Genomic DNA, 12,944 nt, shown 5'->3' with positions numbered 1-12,944 from the left:
CAAGCCAGAATAGCCATCATCTAGTGAAGAAACAGGAAAAATATTTTCCATAAGTGCTAATTACTGTATCACTATTAATATTATTTAGGTTGTGGGTTTGGGTTTATTTTTTTTCCCTCAAAAATTCTGTTTTCTTTCTAAGCTCCTGATCTTTCTTTCTTCTAGTCATAGGAATGTTCACATCAATTTCGAAAGGTGTGGGATTAAATCCTAATGGTTTGCACAACTTTCTTCCAAGTTTCGTTCCACCTCGATCACAGTTCAAGGCTGAAACAGAAAGAAAGAGTATTATTTACATGGCAAACTTCTCGGAGCACAAACGGCTTTGCTCTTACAGCTGCTCTTAGGAGTTAGTGTACAAGGTCTAGTCCTGGTTTCCCAGCGGTGTTATGTTAGAGAACACTTGCACATATTGCAACAATTTCTCCTTTTCTCTTTAGGTGCCTCCTCTGTTAAAAGCACAAGAACCAAAGCTCAGTACCCTGATACCATAGTAGGTGTTTGGGAGTACATAAACAGAATGTGTGATGTTAGCAAAAGCTGGGCTTTTGGTCATAGATATCTGTGAATCAACTAACACCAGTCTGTCACTAATCCTGAATAAGAAATGCATTTCCTTGACCTGTTCCTACTAGAACTTAAAGGCAAATAGAAATTTGGGGTTGAGGTTTTGTGGAGTTTGTTGGGGTTTGTTTTGTTGTGGTTTTTTTTTTTTTTTTAATTATTATTATTGTTTTTTAATGTCTGATATTACTTCAGTAGGTCTATACCAGACATTAATACATTAGCCAATTTCTTTGTTTGAGTCGTGTTTCTATTGCCTCCCAAATGTAAAATGTTAATTACTGGAAGAACATTGCAAGTATGATTTAAAGAAAAATGAGATAGGATTTTAAAAAATTGATAAAGAGCATAGGTGTGCCATGCTCAAGACACCTATTTCAAAACTGCATGAAGTGCAGAATCAAGGTTCTGTTCTAGTATTTCATAAAAATGTAAACAGTTTACTTGAATATGTGAAAACTTGTGATAATATATGCAGAAATAACACTGGCATCTATAGTTAATGTTGCCAGTACTTTCTGGCAACAAAGGCTCAATTTGTTTTACTTTTTTAAACCTTTGCAGTTTGGGATGGAGTTGCCTCTATCAGATACCTACCCCGTGTTGATTTTTTTTGTTTGTTTGTTTGTTTAAAAGTTCCAGCTAAAGTTCAGTCGTATGTAGTCTGAAAAATAGACATTTTCACTGTCTACAAAAAAAAAAAACCTCCAAAGACTTCAACATTTTTCCCGGTGAGAAGCAGAAGATTGGCATACAGCCCCCCCAAACACAAGCGTAACCACAACGTGCACACTGCAGTGCTGTGTGCTATGCTCAGGAGAGATGTGTTTATATCTTACATTCTCCAGAGTTCATCTGTAGTGAGTGTGCTGCATCCATTTACAGCTTCTGTGACTGAATGAACAATGTACCAGCAAATGGATGCTCCGTGATTCTCCAGCCTCCATCTTCTGGCCACCAACTGTTCCCAAAGGACCTGGGAAAGCGTGCTAGAGCCCGCTCTGGGAGTGAAAAAGAACAGGGAGATGTCTGCCCATCCCAAAGATATTGTGCTCAAGGAGTGTAGGGAAAACAGCCCACATGGCAGGACCGCTCAGTCCTAAGGCACCATCTGACACTGGGGGTTCAAGGGTTAGCAAGGCAGCCTGGGCTTCACGGGGAGCTGGAAAGAAGGCAGAGACAGCATGAATGTACAAGCAAGATTAAGTGCATAGAGACAAAATGGGAAGAGACAGCAAGCAAAAGCCGAAATAGCAGAGCTCATAACAAAGTAACAAGCACCATTGCCTCGGAAATCTGTCTGTGACTTAAGAAGTATTGTGACTATCTCTTTTCCTATGGTGAATGGATATGAAATCAAGTGGAAGAATCTGCCCTGCCTCCCTGGGCAGTCAGTCCACAGAAGGAACAGCTACTGAAGCTATTAGTTCAAGTGATAAGGATCTCCTCTGTGTCGCTATGAAGACCTGACCTTTGCTGATGGCATGAGTTGTGGTTCAGTGCAATTTCACACACTGTGCTTTCCTCTGTACAAATAAGTAATTTTTTGAAATGTCTGAATGACTTGCCTGGATTCAGGTTGGGAATTCATACTGGAAAATTAAATCAATTACAAGGATATTTTTAACATGTAATCAAAAGCTCCTTAAAGACGGATGCCAGATGCAAAGCACTCAAATATCTCTTACCATCAGTGGGCAGTTTCGATGGATCTCGATCTCTCTTACAAAATGAGAAAAAATATACCATTTCTAAATGTAACAGAGATGTTCATTACTGTTTATTAAAAATCATATGCTAAAGTCACAAAGACCATAGAAGTATCCTAAGAGAATAATACTGTTATATTCAATAAAAAGTCAGTATAGAGGTAAAATGCAATAAATATATAGTAAAGGTTCTAAGAATTACTGTCTGTCTGCTTCATTTCCTTGGAGAAGTAAGGATCCTCTGGAAGCATAGCTCATGCTCGTGTATTAATTAGCATGCCACCATTTACATTATTCAGAAATATGTAAAAACACCTGAATTAAATCGGTCTAAATCTTGTCATTTCCAGATTTCTAAGTGTCACACTCTGGAACAACAGTATCTTTTAAAGTACAATATATTATTCTACATATAGAAATAAAATAGAGGAATTATATATTAAAGCATTTCCAATAAGTAGTATTCTTCTAAGATACTTAAAGATGGTATAAAAGTGAGCCTTGTAGTAGTTAATTTCTGAAGTGACATCCCATATCTAAGCAAAGGTACTCTTAGAATAACACTTCAGCATCAGCATTTATCCTTTCTCTGTTGTTTTTTTCCTCTAATTTGTGTTTTGACTATTATAACTTTTTTCCCCCTTTTTTTTTCCATCTGACTTCTCTATTTTTCTTTTGTCACTTTCTTCCTCATCCATTGTACCACTATATCCATAGACCAAAGACTCAAAGAATAATTTAGTCTGAAAGTGTAACTTTAGTGGTCATCTAGTTCAATCTGCTGCTCCAAACCAAATCTAATGAGATCAGATTGGTTAGGGCCATGTCCACTTAAGGCTTGAGTGTCTCCAAGGATGGAAATCTCACAATCTCTCTGGTGCCCTGGTACCGGAGTGTTTGAATGCACTTCTGGTCATGGAAGCTTCTAATCTCTAATCAGAATTTACTCTGTTCCAACTTTTCCCTGTTATCTCATGTCCCAAAACCATGCATCTCTATAAAGCTACTGGCACCACCATTTTTGTGTCTTCTGGTCTGGAAGTAGTAATATCCTCTTGACCCTTTAGTTCTCTGGGCTCAATAATCCCATCTCTCTCAGCTTCTTATACACAAGAGTGCTTTGACGACCCTTATTACCGTGTGCAGGACTCACTGAGATATGTCTGTTCCTTTCCTGCATTGGGGAGCCAAAATTCTGGACAGAATACTCCAGAAATGGTCTCACAAATCCTGAATAGAGGTGGTGGATGACTCTCCTGGACCTGATGGTTGCATTTTCGCTAAGACAAGCCAAGATGTTGTTGGCCTTCTTTGCTGCCAGGGCACATTACTGGTGCTTGTTCAGCTTGCTGCCCACTTTGATCACCAGGTCGTTTTTATTCAGAGCTGTTTTCTAGCTGGTCATACCCCAGCCTGTACTGGGGCATGGGATAATCCCCTTGAAGGTGCAAGGTTTTCATTTGCACTCTTGACTTAGTGAGGTTCCCGCCTGACCAGGTCCTTCAGACTCACAGTCCTACCCTCCAGTACACTGGCTGCTCCCTCTCCAGCTCAGTGCCATCTGCAAATTTGTGGAAAGAGCTCCTCATGCTGCCGTAACTCACAGCTGCAACACCATAAACACAGTCAAGGATCCTTCCAAGTCAAAGAGCTGAAGAAACCGATCTGAATATGAGACACCAAGTCTCTTACATGAGAGCAGGAACAAGCAGACAAAGCCCAGTACCACATGTACCAAGCTACCAGCTACCTCTATTGTTAATTTTTTGCAGAGTCAACAGGAAAAGCTGTGTTACAGAGGTCCTCTCAGAAGGTTCCTGCCTTACAACCTTTAAACAATATCCAAACAAGCAAGATGTTGATTTCTGTGGGGCTTCTTCTATTACACATACTGTCTTAGGACCAGACCCTGTGATAATATTAGTAGTACTGAGGCAGCAGTTCACTTATGTTTCCCTGAAGTGGGGTAGGGTCTGAATTATGCATGGGCTGAGGTCACTGCTGCTAACATGCTTGGTTTTAAATTAGATTCTAAAGCCAAATAGCACCCAAACTGGGAAGTACAGCACCATCTAAGAGCTACTGCATTTCCATTACCCACAGTGAACTTGTCACTATGCAGCAGAAGAAAACCTTTGGTGGTTTAGTACTGGCTGTGATGTAAAGTGCACCATCACTATGAAAAAAATTGAGGCAGATACCAAAAAAGCATGTGAAAAGTTTATATTAGTAGGAATAGAAAATAGTGTTATGTCTGTACAAGAAAAGAAAATGTGTTTTGAAAACTGTGATGAAACTGAGTATGACATATTAAAGAAAATAAAAGAGGTAAGTAGAAACTACTCTTTGCAACAGGTGGTAGGCACATACCAAGGGGAAATATGTGGTTAAGCTAGTGACAAACAGAAAATTCAATGTGACTGATTCATCCAAAACCAAGAAAAGAAGCATCATTGCTACAAATTTTAATATCCTTTATCCTTTTCCTTTTTTTTTTTTTTTTCTGCGGAGGCTGGGGTTGTAGAAACATTATCTCCTGATATATCATCACCTCATATGGCCAAATGAGCTACTGTGAAACCTCCCAGACATCATGTCTGAGAAAGTATATTTGTTCTGCTTGTTGATGCCTGTTGGAATTTCTTTCACAATGTTTTGAATCTTTCCCCAAATCGTTGTCATTTGTACATCTGACTGAGTGCATTTCCTCACTCATATATTTTAACACTTTTCATATGCCCTCGAGCATCAACAGAGATGTATTTTTCATTGGCTGAATTGATGTTGCTGTTTTTTCATTGCATTTGTAACGTGACATTCATTTTTGTTTTGTTCTGTGGGTTTTTTTTCCTCCTGGTACTCCACTTAAAATGACAAAGTATTTAGAGAGAGCAAGCTGGTTCATTTTCTTCTGTTATATTAAGAGAATGTTTCTAACTGCAATGTTAGAACTAATCTAATTAAAATTAATGACAATACTCAACATTTGAAAAAAGGGATATATGGGAATTTACAAAACACAGCAAGAAGTCAGGATTTGCACTATAGCTGTGCTCCTTTACTTACTTTGGTTAACATGAAGGTTACCCAGAAAACCATTCCTACCCAGCATCCATATCGTGGTTCTAGCTCTTCTGCTAGTGGGAAGGACAGTCATGCCTAAAATTTAGCTGCTGTGCCACGTGTGACCCATCCCAGGTCTGTGCTCCCTCAGGCTTTTGCCTTCTGGCGTCTGACAAAGCACCAGGCCTGTCATTCGGCAGCAGTCCTGCAGTTCTCTCTTCCTAAGCTCCAGCCCTTTTGTCTCCTTACATTTCCTCTCTTTCTGTATTACCCTTAAGTAGAAATGCAGATGAGGAAGGGGAAGGCTGATTGTTGAGGACAATCCTATTAGTAGTCTAGCAAGGCTATTGTATTATTTTAATATGGGAGAATTGCAGCCTTTGTGCTGCCTTCAAGCAAATTGTTCAGATCTTTCTCCTAAATGAGGGAAAGGACAGTCACCTGGTGCTTTTTTTCCTGAAACCCTGGCTGGCTTTTTTTTTTTTTTGATATCCTGAGAATCTATAACACATGTTTTAGACCCATCCTATTACTTGTAATCTCCTCTTCTGTCAGATTACCTTCATTCATGTTTAACGTTTCAGAAAAAGAAAATTGAGACCTAGCAGTTCCCTTTCCTCCTGCTCTTTCCTCCACTGCTTGTTTTTAACCAAGAAGTGGTGCTTTACGGCTCCAGTTGCTTTGTTGTTCACATTAAGACTGCCAGTAAAGGAGTTTAATTTGGCTCCTGTCAGTCATACAAGAAGTAGTGAAAATAAAAGTGAAGGAAAGCTTGCAGTGAGCACAGACAAGAAAGGTTTGCAGTGAGAAATCCTAAGAGCTTTAATTCTTAAGAGAATAAAATACAAAGCTTCGGCAAATAAGGCATTTTTTTTCGGAAGATTGAGAAAATAATTTATATTAATTAGGACTTTTCTCTAGATCTATTTTTAAGAGTTTTGTTCATCCGAGTCCTTTGCTTTCATAGAGAAAAAATAACACAAAATAAAGTTTCGAAATTAAACCAGAAAAAAATTACTTTAAGTTTGATTAAAAAAAAAAATCAGTTTGAGACCAAAAATATCTCTAGTGGAAGATGACAGCTAATTTTCTTGCTTCTCTCTGCTTGCTGGTTACATAAATTGCTCAATCCCCTAGTCCACTTAATCTAAGCAATAAAAATCCACTGTTAACATCACTGAAAAAAACGGTGAGTCACTATCCCTAAGTCTGTTTACCACAGTCCTGTGTTTCTTCCTTCACTGGATGTCTCCACATTAAGAAATATGGAGAATGAAAGAGTCTGTCATGGTCTATTGAGAGATGTCAAGGCACCTTTGATGTTTTCAGGATTCTTGTTCACTTGAAGTAAAACATTAGTTATGAAATGATGGACCAAAGAGCTGGTGAAGAATGTGAAATTAGTAGAAACAATGGTACAATACAGCTTACAAAAATTAAATTTGTCATTCAAAAGACAAAAATAGCTCATTCCGATGTCCAGTGTATTAAATCTCCCTTCACTGGAGTACAAAGCATGTACCAGCCAATTACTGATTGAGGGAAAAGCCATATGTCAAATACAGTATATGATAGATTGAAGAAAAATCACTTTGACTAGCATGAAAATTAAACCCAGTCCCAGATTCTTTGCATACCCCAATCTCTTACTGAGTTGAGTAGGTGAATATGTTAGGAATGCAGACTAGTTTAGAACAAACATTGGTAATAAATAACCTATATCTTCTGCAATATCGTTTTACTCCCTTTCTCCCCCTCACAGTCCCTTGAAACGTTTGTGTTTTGGTGTTGCTTTTTATAAATCAATAAATTTAAAAAATTCAAGTCCTTTTTCAATTTTGAGAGGGCAGAGGTGCACTGAGGTTTTTCCCTTTTCTTTTATCACTTACAGAAACATTATATTATCCCCCAAAGCTTTATGTCCTTATGGGACCACAATGGGATGACAGCCAGCTGCTGGCAGGAGCATGGCTGGTGTTGCCCTGCTGCTGGAGTCTTGGCTGTGAGCAGGAACACACAGAACAGATGTCTGGGATACGCTGCTCGTTTTGAGATGAACCATTATAGACCTTTTGCACTGTGCATCCTTCAGTCTCCAAAATGTGGGTTAGAAATTGCCCTTCTGTTTTGAATAGGATTCATCTGTTTGAAGAGCCCCACTGATGGGAGGAATGAAGGAATCAATTCACAAATGGATGCAGCCTGAATGTACAAGGAGCATTAGGAAGCAGGGGAGCCAAGAGCTGGGTGCTTGCCTCTGCATGAAGATAGCTGCAGCTTGGCAGTGCAAGTCTGGGGCCTGAGAAGAACAGATTCCTTGGCCCTGGTACATCTTATGCCTGGCTCTCTAAAAATGGCATTTGGGATCCGAAAACTGACTAGAAATAGTGACACTATAATGAAAACAAATCAGTTCCCAGCACTGTGGAAGAAGGGTGTGAGATGAGAGTTGATTGGAAGAAGCTGATCTTCTTTTCAGCCTACACCAGCCCTTATCCCACTGCCCTACATCCCCACTGAAATAGTGTACCTGACAGGGAAGTTCTCTCTGTGAATGCCAATGATTTTACATCAATGTTGGGTCACCCTCTCATCTATGAAAATTCGCTTTACATTGCTTTGATAGAAAATACTGTCTAGCTTCTATTGTGCTCTATAGCACCAGTTCCCACTCTGGAAGGAGTATTCACATACTTCAGGTTAGACGTGTCTTCAGTGCCCTGGCAGACGGAGGCAGATGTTTCCCTCTTTGTGCTGCATCTGGCAGAGAACAGGGCAGGAACCAGTCTCACATGCTGCCAAAAGAAAGTTAGCAGAGAGCAGAAACTTTTAAAAACTGCAGATTTTGGCTTGACTATTACCAAAGAAAACAGAAATTAATGTCAAAGTATTTGCCCATAATTTTCCATTCCTTGCTATTTTAAGTGAGTTACTCAGTTTTGTTGTCTGTGACCACCCAACGTTTTTAATTTATGGGGTTGTTTTTTGGTTTTTTTTTAATAAGTTACAGCTTTATGGAAATTGTGTGACGTCCTTGAAGGTTGGGATCAGATCCAAACTGTCTGCCATAATTATTTTCAAAACTTACTGAATTTTGTATCAACTTTAACTCAACGCCAATATTTTTGTTTCTCGCAAAAGCATCAGATGGTGCTGTGTATGAGCAAGCGCATGTGGACATGATAAACTAGCATCTCCATAATGACTTGGAGTGACTCCATGTCCCTGGCTTCAAAACTGTGCAAATTTGGGTTTGTCATAGTGAATTTTTCTCCTCTTTCCACTACAAGAAAGAAGCAAGAAGAATGTGAATTTCAAAATGTAGTAGCAAAATAATGTGTTGTTTTTTCAAATTCCCTTCTTAGTTAAAACTGATGAATTCTATGGCAATAATAGTACTTCTTCATGTGGGGAGGACACAAAGTACTGTTGTGTAAACTAGAAATAGCCATGCAATTTGCAGACAATAATTTCTGTCCAATATTCAAATCTTCCAATCTCCCATCCCTTTGAAATGATGACTGACTTTTGCTCTATGCATTGGTTTATTTCTCATAATAATGAGCCATATGGGTTTGTTCTAGCTTTTGGTAGCTGTTATGTTTACATTTGGGAACTTTAAAAAACAATCTAATGTGTAGCAGGGGTTTTGTAATATTTTCTGAAAACTCCTGGATCAGACTGACCTTTCATATTTAAGTGTCTGAGAACTCTGCCTTTCTGTGATTTGGAATTATGTGTCTTTTCTTTGGAAAGAGAGTACAGAGAATTTAAAAGAAAATACAGCAGCCTTCCAAATGTCTTTGCACTTCTAGCTATGAGGAAAGCCAATGAAATGTTGGGGAGTTAAGAGGGAGAAATGTAATGGAAAGTTAAGAAGCCTGGAGTGGAAGCTGAAGAAGGGTGGGGACTAAATGTCAAGGATACTGGGCAGAAATTGTAAAAATAAGAAAAAAATGGAGCACCAGGAATACCTACAAAGTGATGAAAAGAATTATTATGTTCAAGGAGGTATTCAGAATGTGCAAGAAGCAGCAGCAAGGTTGGAGTGCTACCTTGAAACTGCGGAAATGTCACTGCAATACAATGGGATTTGTAATTCCCCATCCCCATGGTAAGAGTAGTCAGCTGTGGAAACTCAGATACACTCAGGTATTACTGAACTCAAAGGTTTAGATGACTCATAGTCTATATGCTATCTGTGACTGACATGGAAAATATGGACGACACATAAAGGTGCAAAAATTGGCGCTCATTTAATAGGCATATCATATTAAAAAAGTAACATTCAAAGGAGAATGGAACGAGCAAAAGAAAATACATGGAGGTTTTTTGTGATGCAGTTCATAGAGGGATTGAACTGTGAGTATAGGGCTTTAGGAAGAATAAAGGCTAGAACAGATAATAGATGCAAGGTATCCTAAGTTGTCAAAGTCTAACACTAGTGAAAGCTGTAATTCAATTCAAGGCATAAAATAAACCAAAACAACATAAAAAATACAGCACTAGATTTTATATACTGGCATCAGAGGAGATACCACATCTGATAACACCGATACTGTAAATATGAGAATGACAAAACTGAGAGAAGCAATGAGACTGAGCTCATATCAAGGCAATGAAAAGCCATAAAGTGGGAGGGCAAAGAATATTTATAGGAGGAAAGACACCGAAAACTGCAAAAGATATGGGAAGACAGCAGTTTACATTTTAAATAATATATATGTCGTGCAAAAGAGCCAGAATGAAAGAGATGAAATATCATGCAATAAGGCACCCGGGTCACCCAGAAACCCACTGAACAGTCGTGAATAAAATGCCATTACTGGTGGATTATTCCATATTTCTTGATGTGGTATCAGCAATAAAGAAGAATGACAAAATTGAGTCTCCGTTTAGGTAAAGGTGATTAAATTTGATTTAAAATATAAAAATGCAACTGAACAGCTGTTAACCACTATTAAAAAAACCAGCACACAAGGAAGAAAATATGTAAAACCCCAATGTGACTATTCTCTGGCCCATTAACACATTAAATTTTTTGTCAAGCTTTCAGAATACTAGGCAATGTGGCATTGTCTGTTGGATTATCAGCCATATAAATTCTTCACGTATCCCCCAAAGAATCTACAAGACAGTGTAAAGCAAAATATCCAAGTGATATATGTGCAAATCTTTCAAGGCTTTGAAAGAAGGAGTACAAAACAGAGGTGATGCTACCAGCACTGTCTTTAAACTTCTCTAATGTTTATAATAAAGGTGTTTGGAATAGAAGTTTAGTATTAAGAAATTAATTTTTTAAAAATATTTTGTTAAAAATTGAACACATTTATTGCATTTGGAGGACTTTAAAAAAAAGGTAAAAATATTTGTAGGATTAAAAAGAAATTATAAAATTTAGGGATTTTTAGGTTCTTGAAAGATAATTTAGGATTGATAGACATTGACAGAGTGAGGGACAGGAAGGAACCTTTTACCAAAATAGAAAGTTTCTTTCTCAGGAGAATAACAGCTTCTGATGGTTTCCAGGAACTTATAAGAATGAGGCCAAAAAATAAAGACTAACCTCTTACCAGAATACTCATCTCACTGTTTGAAGCAGCCAAAGAAGAAAAAAAGGGAGCACAACAATAGGAAGTGAGGAATATAAGTGTTGGTGTTCTGTATGTTGCATATGCCAAATTTCTGGAAGGCATATTTAGGCTCCCTTTCTATGTGCTGGAGAGATCAATGTAATGAATAATTTATTTCCTTTCAGAGGGACTATGAAGTCTAAATGACATTTTTAGCCATCATATCTCAGGCTCATAAAGTTTCTGACAATAGCCATCTAGAAGACGATGAATTGATAGATTCCAAAATATTTTAATTGAAACCATGTACATCTTATACGGCCAGAGACGAGGATAATGCATCAGAAGCTTTTATTAGGATTAGTTTATATTGTATTAACAACTCGGTTGAATAATTATGAGTTCTTATATTTCATAAAATGAGGCTGCTATACTATCCATATTCTGCTATATTATGCAGTGATAATACAGGGACAATAACCAGTGCTGATTTGTTTGTCCAAAGCCTTTCCACAGCAGATCATGATGCACTCTTCCTAAGAGCTAGATGTTGACTCTGCTCTGAAAACAGACTTGTGAAAATCCTCAGTAAATAGGTATTTCTTCTATTGACTGTATGCCCTAAGAAGCTTGTGTTTGTTATTTACTGCTACCTGCATGCTGAATAATTACACTCGATAAATTCTTTCCTGCTATGCCTTTCTCAGATGGTTGGATAAGGTTAGTCACAGCAGAAGGTATCTTCATAGTTTTAAAAAGGCAATCTATTTTTTCCAGAAATATAGGCATTCATTTAGATGAGGGAACTGCTTGATAATCTATTTTAAATTACAGTGGGTTTTTAATCACCTTTTCACATACTTACTGGTTGTGGAAAACAGTGTAAATAGAGGGAAAATTTCTTATTTCATGGTTTTACTTTACTTTTAAAGTATGTATACACATGCATACAAAATACATCATACGTGTATTATGTTTATAATCTGTCTATAAATACACATGTATACCACACATTTTAAGCGGAGGAAAAAAAGAGTAACTGAGAGAAATTCATGTCCTTCTGTCTCGAGTTATGTATATATATGCATAATGTAGAAATAATATGAATAGCATTGATCCCCTTTATTGCCTTCAATTTACTTTATTGTGGTTCAAAATCAAACATTTAATTTAAGCATGGTAAAAATGAATGTCTGCACTTCAGCAGGGAGATTCTAATACAGCAACATTTATCCAGCAGCAGGATCTGCTAAAAGCTCCTGTTTAACTACATGACAAATTTTTGGTAATTCCATTCACAGGAAATGAGATTTAGGTTAACTCTATTAACATTGATATAGCTCAAGATAAATAAATCAGAAGATATGTACCTGTATTTAAATGGCAAAACTTTCCACAAATTGACTATCAAATATATAACTTTGTGGATTATTATGGAACTCCTAAACCAAGCAAGATCAGATACCTTAAGCACTCTAAAAAGATCACTTTGGAATGAAAGTATACTTTAGTTTTCTTGCAAATGAGATTATCATTGAGTTGCTACTATTCCTGCACATTTTTAAAGGGGTGGGATGGAAAGCATATCCCATGGGACAAGCTGAGAGGAACTTCAGTGCTTTAAATGAATCATTGTTAGTATCTCTTCTTGTGACCACCTTGGTACTCTAATCCAACTCAGATAAATTTAGCCACAGGAAGTACAATTATTACCAGGAATCCTTGTATTGTTATCTTCTGTCAGACTTTGTCTCTCAGCCAAACCTTGTTTATACTAGTTGAACTAATAATTTTAGACTTGAACATTGTGCATAGATTGCTATCAAATGATTGCAATAAAGAAATAGATTGCTGTGCTTAACTGTCATATTTGGCATAGAAAAAATTAATTGCCATTTTTGTTAGCATCAGTCTCTCTGAAACGTTTGTGGCTCTCAGACCAGAGTCCTTTTTAAGTGCATTTCCCAGTGTTAGAATTCAGTAAGCCAGAGATATAACAAAAAATACTTTCATCACAGATGAAGAGGGTCACGCT

This window comes from Corapipo altera, unplaced genomic scaffold (genome assembly GCF_003945725.1).
Source record: "Corapipo altera isolate COAL_440 unplaced genomic scaffold, ASM394572v1 0, whole genome shotgun sequence".
Classification (NCBI taxonomy): Eukaryota; Metazoa; Chordata; class Aves; order Passeriformes; family Pipridae; genus Corapipo; species Corapipo altera.
This window is presented reverse-complemented; position numbering follows the sequence as displayed.